The following is a 12,131-nucleotide window of genomic DNA, read 5'->3' as shown; positions in this document are numbered from 1 at the left end:
ACTCAAGACTTGTATGATTAGCATGAGATAAAAAAAGAAGCACCTGGAATAGTTAAGTACCTTTTTTAGATGTGTATGTTTAAATATATAAATACTTTTTCCAAATCAATTAGATACGTTGTTTCATCCTAATAAGCAGTCTTCTCACTGGTTATGCCTAGGTGAACATTTTTCTAGAATAAAAAGGTTACAAGGTACTTGATAGGCAATTAAAAAAAAATCTGAAACATTGTATATCTAGTTTAATTTAAGCAGTACATAAATGTAATAGTTAGGAGAACTGTTTATTACTGTTTCTGGTCATATCTTCTGCTTTATGGATATTTTGCTGATTCTGCTTCCTCTTAATTCCACCTAGGCTTAATAGTAGTAAATACTTCAAGGGTAATCCCAGCTAGACCTGATTCACACCAGCCTTAAATGTTCTTGCTTGTAAACACGTCCTCTCAGTTACTAAAGGTTGTAGCTCACTAATTTCTGTGACAGAATTTTATTTTGTGACAATAGTATGTCATTTCAAGTAGTAACAGATAATTAATTTAAACTGTAGTGAACTGTTTAAGTCTTAGTAACTGCCAGAAAACCCAACTTGAATAAAATATGTAGCAGAAGTGTGACTGAGTAATTTGTGTAAAATTGTGTAAAATTTGAGTAAATCAGTGTGTGAGGGGGAAGTATCTGATACAACCCCTCTCAATTTTCTGATGATTGAGGGGTATAAATTAATTCTTAGAATTCCAACCAAGAGAATTGAAAGAAATCATAGCTGAAGATAACTTAATAAACTGAATAGCAAAAAACTCTGCAAGAATGTCTGCTTACATGAATCTGATTTGGTGCTTTGGGTGTGTGCTTTAGTTCTGGTTGCTTTAACTGCACGTCTGCTAGGCAGTTTATTTGAATTTTTGAGACTGTATGATTTATTTTAGATTATGTGCAATAGTTTGGAGTTGGTGATTATTAATCTTCCTTTCACAATTTAAGAAATGATAAATACTAAAAGAGGGGACAACAATGCTGGCCTTGTATCAGCGGCCTGATGACAGAAAGGAAGGGAGTGGGTTAACAGAGGACATCTGTTGGCTATTTGATAGCCAGCTCAGCCTTAAACCCTGGCAGTCAGGTAAGGTTATGCTAAAGATGCCACACATAGCTTACCAGAATATAAATGCCAAGGGATGTCTTCAATATTAGTTGAAATAAAATTCTGATACAGGGTAATGGAAGATGAAAAGGTGGTTAGAGGGGTACTTAAGACTGCTTCAGTGGCTAAAGGTACTTTACAGAATGGACTTGTTTCGCCCTAAAAATGCTGGCTGGATGCAGTGTCATTTCTGTGCCAGTCTTCTGTGAGTCTCATCGACTGTATGAAGGCTGAGAGGTTACTTGTTTGAAATACTCTGAAGCAAAAGTATTTTTTCAGTGTGTCCTTTTTCTTTTGTTAGAGATGTACTTGGCAAGGACATCTTCATATTATCCAAACTACTGAAATTATTGCCAGCAGCACTTACTTTGTTTCCATGAACACACTGGAAGTGTACATGCAGCAGGTGTCTGTGCCACTCACTTAAAAGAGAGGCTGTTCCAGGATTTATGGTGCCCTTGTTTTAAAGCCATGGTCCAGAGGTGAAGTGACTGTCCCCTTGGCCATCCATAGCCATCACCTCTCACTTGATGTAGCAGAAGTTGGAGGGGGAGCAGTGTTTTATCACTGTGAATGCTAGGACAGAACAGGTAGTGATGATTATTTTAATTTTGGTTCTAAGAAGACAGAGGACCCATTACCTTGGGAATAATGTGTAGGAGTGTGTAATAGTGAATTTCTCATTACATTAGAAATAGGGATCTACAAATAGGTACTACTGCAGCTTATTGCCACTTCATTCAAGGAACCAAAGGACCAGGTCCTGCAGGGTAGGGGGGTGTAGGATGGTTGGTTAATATTCAAGGACCACTTTTTCTGAGCTCAAGACAGATGCATCCCAATGAGAAGGAAATCAAGAAAGGAAACTAGGGGACCAGTGTGGTGCAACAGGGAACTGATGGGTATACTCAAGTGGAAGAAGAGAACCTATAGATTGTGGAAGGAAGGGATGGCCACTTGGGAGGAATGCAAGACTTGTTTGAGAATTCAGAGAGGCAACTAGGAAAACTAAAGCGTCCTTGGAATTAAACATTGTGAGAGAGGTTAAGGACAACAGGAAGGGCTTCTTCAAATACACAGCAGATAAAACTAACACTGGAGGCAATACAGGCCCAGTGCTGAATGAGGTGGGTGCTCTGGTGACAGAGGATACAAAGAAGGCAGAACTGCTGAGCACCTTCTTTGCCTCTTTGTATACAGCTGGAGGATCCTTAGGAGCCCCAGGCCCCTGAAGTCAGGTAAGGGTGCTGAGGAAGTCAGGGTAAAGGGTGAGTTTGCCTTGGTTGATGAGGGCTGTGTTAAGGATCAGTTAATGAGGCTGGACATCCATAAATCTACGGGTCCTGATGGGATGCACCCAGGGGTGCTGAGGGAACTGGTGGATGTTATTGCTGGGCTGATCATCATCTTTGGTAAGCTTTTGGGAACAGGAGTGGTGACTGAGGACTGGAGAAAAGCAAATGTCACCTCAGTCTGCAAGACAGAGGACCCAGACCTGTCAGCCTCACCTCCATCCCTGGAACAGTGATGGAACAACTCATTCTTGTGCTCTCCAGGCACACCAAGGACAAGAGGCTTATCAGGAGCAGTCAACATGGCTTTACTAAGGGGAACTCATGTCTGACCAACCTGATAGCCTTCTATGAGGATGTAACCAGGTGAATGGATGATGGCAGAGAAGCAGATGTAGTTTATCTTGATTTCAGGAAGGTATTTGACACTGTCTCCCTCAGCATCCTTGAAGCTAAACTGAAGAAGTGTGGCCTGGATGATTAGATAGTGAAGTGGATTGGGAGCTGGTTGAAGGGCAGAAGCCAGAGAGTTGTAGTCAATGGGATGAAGTCCAGCTGGGAGTCTGTTTCTAGTGGAGTCCCTCAAGGGACCAGTACTGTTCAATATATTTATTGATGATCTGGATGAGAGAATGGAGCGTACTAGAATTGATGCTGCTCTCCAAGTTTGCTGATGACACAAAACTGGGAGGAGTGGCTGACACCCCAGAAGGCTGTGCTGTCATTCAGAGGGACCTGGACAGGCTGGAGAGTTGGGCAGGGAGAAATGTAATGAATTACAACAAGGCCAAGTGTCAAGTCTTACATCTGGGAAAGAACAACCCCAGGTACCAGTACAGGTTGGGGACTGAGCTGTTGGAGAGCAGCACAGGGGAAGGGGACCTGGGGGTGCTTGTGGATGGAAGGATGCCCATGAGCCAACAGTGTGCCCTGATGGCCAAGAAGGCCAATGGCATCCTGGGGTGCATTAGAAGGGGGATGGTTAGGAGGTAGAGAGAGGTTCTCCTCCCCCTCTACTCTGCCCTAGTGAGGCCACATCTGGAATACTGTGTCCAGTTCTGGGCCCCTCAGTTCCAGAAGGAGCAGGAGCTGCTTGAGAGAGTCCAGCACAGAGTGACCAAGATGATTTAAGGGAGTGAAACATCTCCCTTATGAGGAAAGGCTGAGGGAGCTGGGTCTCTTCAGCTTGGAGGAGAATGAGGGGATTACCTCATTAATGTTTATAAATATATAAGGACAGAGTGCCAGGGGAAAAGACTCAAGGTTTTCTCAGGGGTGACTAACAATAGGACAAGGGACAACAGTTATAGACTGGAGCATAGGCAGTTCTGTATAAATATAAAGAAGAGTTTTTCTCACTGTGAGGGTGACAGAGCACTGGAATAGGTTGCCCAGGGAGGTTTTGGAGTCTCCTTCCCTGGAGGCATTCAAAGCCCACCTGGATGTGTTCCTGTGTGACTTGCTAGAGGTGACCCTGCTCTGTCAAGAAGAGTGGACTAGATGATCTTCAAGGTCCTTTCCAACCCCTATCTTTCTATGATTCTATGACCAGCTTTCCCCTTTTCTGCTGACAGCTAGAGCAACCAAGAACAAGCAGTGTTTTACTTTTCTTCAGTGTTTAACTTTGCTTTAGAAGCAGAAAACATCCACTGTGACTGAGTTTGTTTCTTAGTACACAACTGAGGACAAAGTGGGATCAACAGAAAATGTAGAATGATTGAAGTAGTTGGAATAAAATGGGACAAAATACCCATTGCAGGCAGAGTGACCCATAAGCTGTGAGATTTTCTTTCTTACTCCTGTCCATCTTTTTCCTAGTTGGCTTGTAGACTTGTCAGAATTGACACAAGGCCATGTCCACCTATGCACACCACTTGCCACTTAGGGTATCTACATCAGTGTTCTCACTGTTCTGTGGTATGTCTAAAAAATTGTAGTAATCAAATATTAAAGATAGGGGGTTTTTTTGTTTCTTACATCTTTAAAGCAGGTTCATATAAGTGTCCATTGCATTTACCAGGACACTTTTCTCTCTAGCTTCTTGAAAGAAACCTTTATTGTCCATTAGACAGTTTGCATTATCAAGGTAACTGTCATATAAAGCTGTCATATAGAGCTGTCATAGAATCATAGGAAGTTAGGGGTTGGAAGGGACCTCTAGAGATCAAATAGTCCAACCCCCTGCCAAAGCAGGTGCACGAGGATGGAAAATTTGTGAGTGCATTTTGTGCTCTCTGGCGGTGTGATGCTGCTCAGGCTGTGGTTGCTGCAATGTGTAGGCCTTGCTTTCTAAGAAGTAACTCCACACCAGGTCACAATACCTAGAAAGTTGGTTTTGGTTTTGTTTCTACTGTTTTTTAAATTGATGGTAGTAGCAATATTACAGCTGTGTAGAAGTAGTGGAGATCTGTGGAAGGAGATAAAGCAAGAACAGCGCTCAGAACCTTGTGTGTCTTTCTCACTTCTCCTCCAGCCCCTCAGGTGAAACAAGGAATGTGATTTTGTACCCAGCAGCCTGCCTGCTGCAGCATGAGTCAGTAGTGGGTTTAATTCTGCTTCTGAACAGAAGCGGCTGCATCCCTTTCCTTTCTGCAGCTCTGGCATTTCTCAGGCTTTTGTGGTGGTGTTGAATTAATTTCTACCAGTGAGCTGATAAAATTCACTAAACAAAGGGGAGGGAACCCTTCTGAATACCAGAGCACAAGTTAAGCAGCAGAGTTCCATGGTAAGGCAGCAAGTAGTCTGTCAATAGCCAGGAGCAAATCTTCCCATTCCAGGGGATCAAGTTGATGTTTTAGGTTGACTGTGCTGCATGATCCAACTTGTATTGCAAATCTGTGTATAAAGTGGCATCATTCTCTCTTCAGTGCATGGAGATTTAGAGGAACATCCGTTGTCCTGCATGGAAAAATACACACAGAAAATCAGCATTATTTTAAGCCTGCCGTGCCTCAAAGTGGAATGTAGATTGAGACCTATGTTTTGGTTGCTCATGCTAACTCCTGTCATTGAAAGCCTGGACAATCCTCTATTCATCTAAAACAATCGGCTTAATCTACAGTTAAGGAAACTTTAGCTTGGATTTTCATTGCCTGGCAAATTTTCTGGTGTTAAGTATGGATGCTTTTGTTAGTTTGAACTGTTCTGGAAATACACAGGCCAGGTGTCAAACATACCTGACACCTTCCAGATCTGCCTAGAATCACTTCTCTTTTTTGGAGTGACCTTTGGGGAACATCTGAGGCACTTGGAAGTAGCACTGGAAGGCTGTCACAGGGAAACAGAAGGAATAGGGAAATTAGTCTCCAGTATAATTAATGCAGCATGTAGGTGCAAGATTCATTTGGTCCACGGTGATGGTAATGCCTATTTTCCAGTACAGATTAAATTTTACCTTACTGTAAAACCCTCTTGCTGCCGGGACTCCGGGCTGCAGATGCATCAGAACCGGGGTAGCAGGCACCAGGTATTTTTAAAGTCAGCCTGTATCCTCTGGGCGGCAGCAGTGAACAATTTTCCGTGCAAGGGAATGGACTTCCCTGAAGTACAACCAGCTACCTTGTTCCTTCTTACAGGTCCTTATGGCTCCCCACCACACGGGACTTGATGTCGCAGCCTGCGTGTGATTTCCCGAATTTTCCTGTGTTTCTGGAACTTGCAGGGGCTGCGGTGTTTTGGTTGATTTGGGGTTTGTTGGTTTTTTCGGAGTTTTTTTGTTGGGTTTTTTTTTATGTTATTGTTTTGTTTTGTTTTGTTTTGTTTTGTTTTGTTTTGTTTTACCCAGATGAAGTATTTGACTGTTGAGATATTTGGAAGTCAGACCAGCCTGCCTCTCAAGAGTTGTCTGGAGCCGACCTGAGGAATATGGAGTCCCTTGGAAGTCAGCATGGATCTGGCTTATGCCAAGGCTGGATCACAAAGGCTTCACCTCAGAACCCAATCTTTCTTTTACAAGTGAGCTTTGGCATTCATCTGCAGTCCGTGCCTTCACCTCCATATGTTGGTTTTGGTAAGAAAAAAAACCCCACCAGTAAGTGCACTAGTGAGCAACGCTGTCCTTGTACGAGCGTTGAAAATTTCTTCAGACAGACACTTTCAGTGACAGTGCTGGGTGGTTTTAGGTGTTTTTAGCCCTGTAGGGCTACTTCAGCTCTGCAGCCGAGGATGGCTCTGCCTTCTCTTTGCCAGCCTGTGGTAGAAGTGCTGGTCAGGCAGATTCCTCTCCTGGAGCCTCTGAAGGAAAAAGTGTTGCATGGGTACATGGTGACCTAAAGAACTGTGATGGTGGTAGCAAAAGTCCAACTTTTAAACATGGAACTTTTAAATCTGGTTATTAGTAGGGGGAAAATGCTTTTGCTTAAAATGGAGTAAACCTGCTTCAGAATTTAGAATAACAATACGGAGTAATTTTATAATGTAGAATTAGATTCTGACAGGTTTTATTTAAAGGCCTTGATAATCTTTATCTCAGGAGCTCCCTGTAGAATGCTTCAGTTTTTCTCAGCATATTTCCTTGGAATTACCTAAATACGTAAAAATCTGGTACCTCTGACCTTTTTCCTTTTCAAATCCAAGATAAAGGCCTGGATTACAGTCAAAAGCCATGTAGTTTCCTTGCTACTGAATAAAGAAGTTAATAAACATTTTCTAAATAGCAGATAAAAAGCATGCATCAAATATTTTTACATAGTAGAAAACCAGAATATTCTAAACAATTTAAGCTATTTTTTAAGCAAGAAGACAATTATTCCTTCCAAGGCTTATTGATAGTGATTTTTTTTTCACCTTAAACTTTGAAATAAATCTATCTTGTAATCTTTAAATGTATGCTTAATAAAAGACTGAATAATATTATTGGTCTTTGAAGCCTGGGAGTAGCACCAGATGCTTATTAATTTGTGGTTTACTGTAGTTACCCCTTTAATTGCTGTCCTTCTGAATGAGAAAAGCAAACAGATGCTGGTTGCACTGAAAAAAAGTGATGTTCCTCTAAGAATATTGCAAAAGCATATTATGAGTGGAATTCTTTTCACTGTTTCATGTAGATAAAAATTTTAGATTTCTACAACTTATTTTAGAATTTTAGATTTCCCCTATTTTTTCCATTTTTTCCTTCTCTTTTTTCCCTTCATTTTTTTTCTCCTTTTTTTATTCTCTTTTTCCTTTTCCCCTTTTTTCCTTTTTTGTTTTTTTCCTCATTTTCCTTTTTTCCCTTTTCCCCTCCCTAACCCTTCCCATTCTCCACCCCCACCCCCCCTTCTCTTTCTTTTTCCTTCCCTTTTTCCCCCCTCACCCTCTTCTCCTTATTTTCTCCCTCTTTTCCCCCATTGCTTCTCCCACTCCCCCCTTTCCATCCTTTTCCTCTCTTCCCCTATCCCCCCCTTTCCCACATTCTATATGCCTTCTGCCTGCCATCCACCCCTCTTTTCCCCCCCTCTCTCCTCCCATTTTTTTTTCTTCTTTTTTTTTTTCTTTGCCACCCTAGCCCTCCTCCCAGTAATTCCTAGTCCTAAAATGAATTTTTTTGCCTTAAAATGAAGCCAGGCTGTTTGGATAAACTGGGTGTTTCTTTGTCTACCATACCCGACATGTTTGCTAAATCTGTGGTAAATCTGCAGTGAAACATAATGATGGACTGTATTTTCCTTCTCCCTCTGGGGCTCATTAATGTCTGCAATTAGTTAAAATAGAAGACCTTCTCATGGCCACAATAAGGGAGGTTTATATTTTCTCAGTGATTTGAGAATCCTCCACCCTGTTTTCCAAAACCTTTAGCTGTGCCAAATAATTATCTCCTAAACCAAGTTAGATCTCCTTTAGCTTTAATGTATTGCCTATCTTTGTAGTATGTGAGCATATTCTTGTTTGATGTGGTTATTTTGACATCTTTTGATTGGTGAAGTCCTGTGGCATTCAATAATCAAGACAAATCAATTATTTTGGATGTCATCAAGTCTCCCATTTGACTGTTTCATGTTATCTAGGGACAGTGCTGATGCCACCAAAAGTCTTCACTGAAAGTCTTAGTGGATGCAGCAGAATAAATTAACTGGGAATCCTTCTCAGAAGGACAAAAAAAAAAAAAAAAAAAAAAAAAAAAAAAAAAAAAAAAAAGAAGGGAAAAAAAGCTGCAACCGATTTCAAAACCAGCTAGTGAAGCTTTGCATAACCTTCTGCAGGCTGTCAGAAGCCTGTTCAGTGAGAATATGAAATCCTTGCTCCCTCTGAGCTGGCTGGAGGTCCTCTTAATATGGTATGAGACTCAGACAAGGCTCTCACAGCAAGAGATGACGTTGTAGGATGACCTTACTGGTAGCCACCCACAGAAAATGCTGGTATTGACAGAGCTTTGGGTGGCTGGGGCAATGCCTGTCTGATACAGTGGTGCTTCCATTTGGCCATACTCTTTCCTACTGAAATGCACAGTACTGACTTACACTTGCCAGCCTTGAAATCAGATTCATTAAGCCACAAGACAGGAAGCTGGATAAGGTAATCCAGAGGAGAAAATTGATTCTTCCACGGGTAAAAAGAAAACCCAAACCTAAACACTAATTTCTAGTTTGCTGGAAAATGCCTTACTCCATTAAGGATCCAGTCACTTGCTGAAGGCAGCAGGGAAGGTGAGCCAGATTTTACAGAAGAACAGGAACCTTGTGTAGTCTTCTGCTTAGTATTTCATGTGGCACTTGCCAGAGGCTTGTACTCCAGACTGCACATTTCTACCACTCATGTGTTAGCTCTATCATCAGTCAGAGCTCTCTACCCAGATCACATAACCAGCCACGCTTGTGTGCTGAGTGAGTACGTAGAAGAAACAAAAAGGTACCAAGGCTCCCATCAGCAGGGTGATGGGACTGGATGTTGGAAGGGTGAGGGGGCAAAGTGCATTTAGAAACAAGAGAGTGAAGAAGACACTGGGAAAACTGAGCTGCTCAAGGTGTGATGGCCTCGGTGTTCAGAGCCCCAGGATGGGACCCGGTGGTACTGGATACGATATCTCCTTCTACTGAGGGGACAGGTATTGGTCTCCATATTGCAAAGTGTTTCAGCCCACAGCCAGGAGCCTGGAGAGAACTCTGTGTTTTGCCTTTGTGTGGCTGCAGTGTGTGTTTGGAATGGCAGGATTCCTTCCAGACTAAATCCTTCAGCCAAAGACTGCTTGAGCTAGAGAAGAGTGTGGATGGGAAGATTATGCTGCTTGGTCAGGGTACTTCCAAAGCTCTTTATTGAAGCAGGGCCTGTGACCCCCACCTTTCCACCCATCCAGGTGCTGCAAACGATGAGCTGTACAGTCTGTCTTTTAGTGCCATTTGGTGCAAAGTGGAACATCATCGGCTAGAGGGGTGGGAGAGACCAAGCTGTGTTTGAACAGTTAGGGCAGTATTACAGGACCAGTACTCTGTGGGGCAAGTGGGGTGAGAAATGAGAATGGTGATTGTTGTCATGTCAGAGGCTGTGAAGAAGCTCAGCCTCAACAGAGGCTGAGAAGTGCTCAGGCTAGGTAGTAAGAGCTGGGCTTTCCATGCAAGGCTGAGCATCTGTATCCCATCTGCATCATACATGCAAGCACTGGCTCCTTTAAAGAAGAAAATTAATTTAGGGTGTTCTGTATTTTAGAAAGTTGGGTAATCAGCTGTGTTTAAATCCTTTTAATGGGTCTAACCCACGATGCATGTTGCAAATAAACACAGTTGTGTTTTTGCATGCTTATAACCTGCCACCTCCCTGAACTGCAGCAAGGGAGAGCTTCCTGTGATTTCAGGAAGCTCCTCATCCTGTTGTTGCTGTGCAGAAGGGCCATGCAAATTAATACCATCCCTCGGGCAGCTATTCTTCCCAGTGAGTGTCAGGATTGTGCCTGCTGCATTGTGTGTGGTCCAGAACAGCAAACATCTATCACATTCAGCTCCCAGGGCTCAGCTGTGCCTTAAAGACATGGTTTAGCTTTTAACATTGCTGATCAGCACACAATGTGCTGACTGTCATTCTTAAAGAACAAAATGACAGATGGGCTTATGATACGTTTGTCTGGAGGTAGAGAATGAGACCAACTTGGTTACTAATTACCTTCTCACCACTGAAAGCAGAAGCATCCCTCTGTTTGAAAAAATTTGCACGGACATGGCAAAATTAATGAACTTTTTCACCCTCAGCTGTTCCAAGAGTGAGTTTCACAACATTGTCTCCCCTGGGGCTCTGAGATTTGAATACAGCTATTTGCATTCAGCAGGGCAGCACAGACACAATGTGAGAATTCAAGAATTTTAAAATGCATCTCTGACATTAGGCTGTTCTGCAGCAAGGTTGCTGGTGAGTAACAGCCACAGGCCCTATCAGTGACTGTCACCACTGCTTCCTTTTGTTACCTTTGCTTCCTTATTTTGCCTTTTTCTTTTATGCTGGCTGTATCTGAGTATCAACAAAATCCCTATTCTTTCAGATCTATTATTCAGGTAACTCTTTCTAAACCAGTACGGGTGCTCTTATGTAACAAGGATACTCCTACATGATGTGAGCTGATACATGAAACTCTGAATCCATTTAACTGTTGTTATTTGGTGTGTAGGTTTTGGGGTGAGTTTCCAATGCAATAAAAATTGCACTCAGCTGTGCAAGAAGGCTCAGGAAGGTACTAGTGTGAATGAGATAAGGTGCCAGAATTGTGTCCTTAACAGCTGTATGTAACCCACAAGGTAGCTTGATTTTAAATTATTAAATTTAAAATTGATTATGGGGAAGTCCTGATAAGATCCATCACATGTTTCATGTGATATTTTTTTAAGTGCTGCTTTAACACTTATGTTCTATGAAAGTCCTATTATTATTTTAACAATTCAATAATTAGATACATTAAATGTTGTAAAATTAATTTAGTTTATTACTTAATCCTATATCTAAATAAGGTTTTAATTTGGAAGTGTTTTTAAAGTTAATCAATGACATTTATCAACTCAGACTCCAGACTTCTTTACTACTTCTTGGCATACTGAAAGATGATTATGGTGGTGGTGATGAGGGAAGTACTAAAACCAGTATGTTGATCGCCTAGGTATGAAGATGGAAATAATTTGCAGGTATGCATTTGAAAAATAAATTTGGAACAGTGAAACATAGCTGTCCGGAACTGGAAGCAGAAGCTGAAAACCTAGGGGCTATATATGCTGCTAATATTCACGTTAGCACTCAATGCTGTTTTCCTGGTTTTAATAGGTGGTGCAAAACCAATTTTAAGCAACACAGTCAATATATTGGGTTCTCTGTTTAATTTTTGAGACTGTCTGCAAGCAGTGAGGTGGCTGACCCTTAGTTACAGCAAGTTGTTTTCTTTTGTTTTGATTATGGTGGGTCTTCCATGTGGATCTAACCAGTATCAAGGGGCTACATCTTCATTTGGGGTCTAATTTAGACTTTCTGTGTGGGTAATCTGAAGAACGATGTCATTCTAGGCAGTTAATGAGTACTTGAGTGCAGCTCATGTCCTAACCGAAACAAAAAAACAAACAAAAAAATCTGTCACTGTAATCTGAGCCTTTTTTGTTTTGAAAACAGCACTTCTCAAAACTGATGTCACCATCTACTTCTGTTACTTTTGGCCTTTTGAGTTCATCTTCAGTTAACCTGGCTGATCTGCTTTTCTTTTTTCTTCTTTGTCTTCTCTGTTCTCCCCCCTGATATCCCAAGCAAAAACTGCA

The sequence above is a fragment of the Calypte anna genome, chromosome Z (assembly GCF_003957555.1).
Source record: "Calypte anna isolate BGI_N300 chromosome Z, bCalAnn1_v1.p, whole genome shotgun sequence".
In the NCBI taxonomy this organism is placed as follows: Eukaryota; Metazoa; Chordata; class Aves; order Apodiformes; family Trochilidae; genus Calypte; species Calypte anna.
This window is presented reverse-complemented; position numbering follows the sequence as displayed.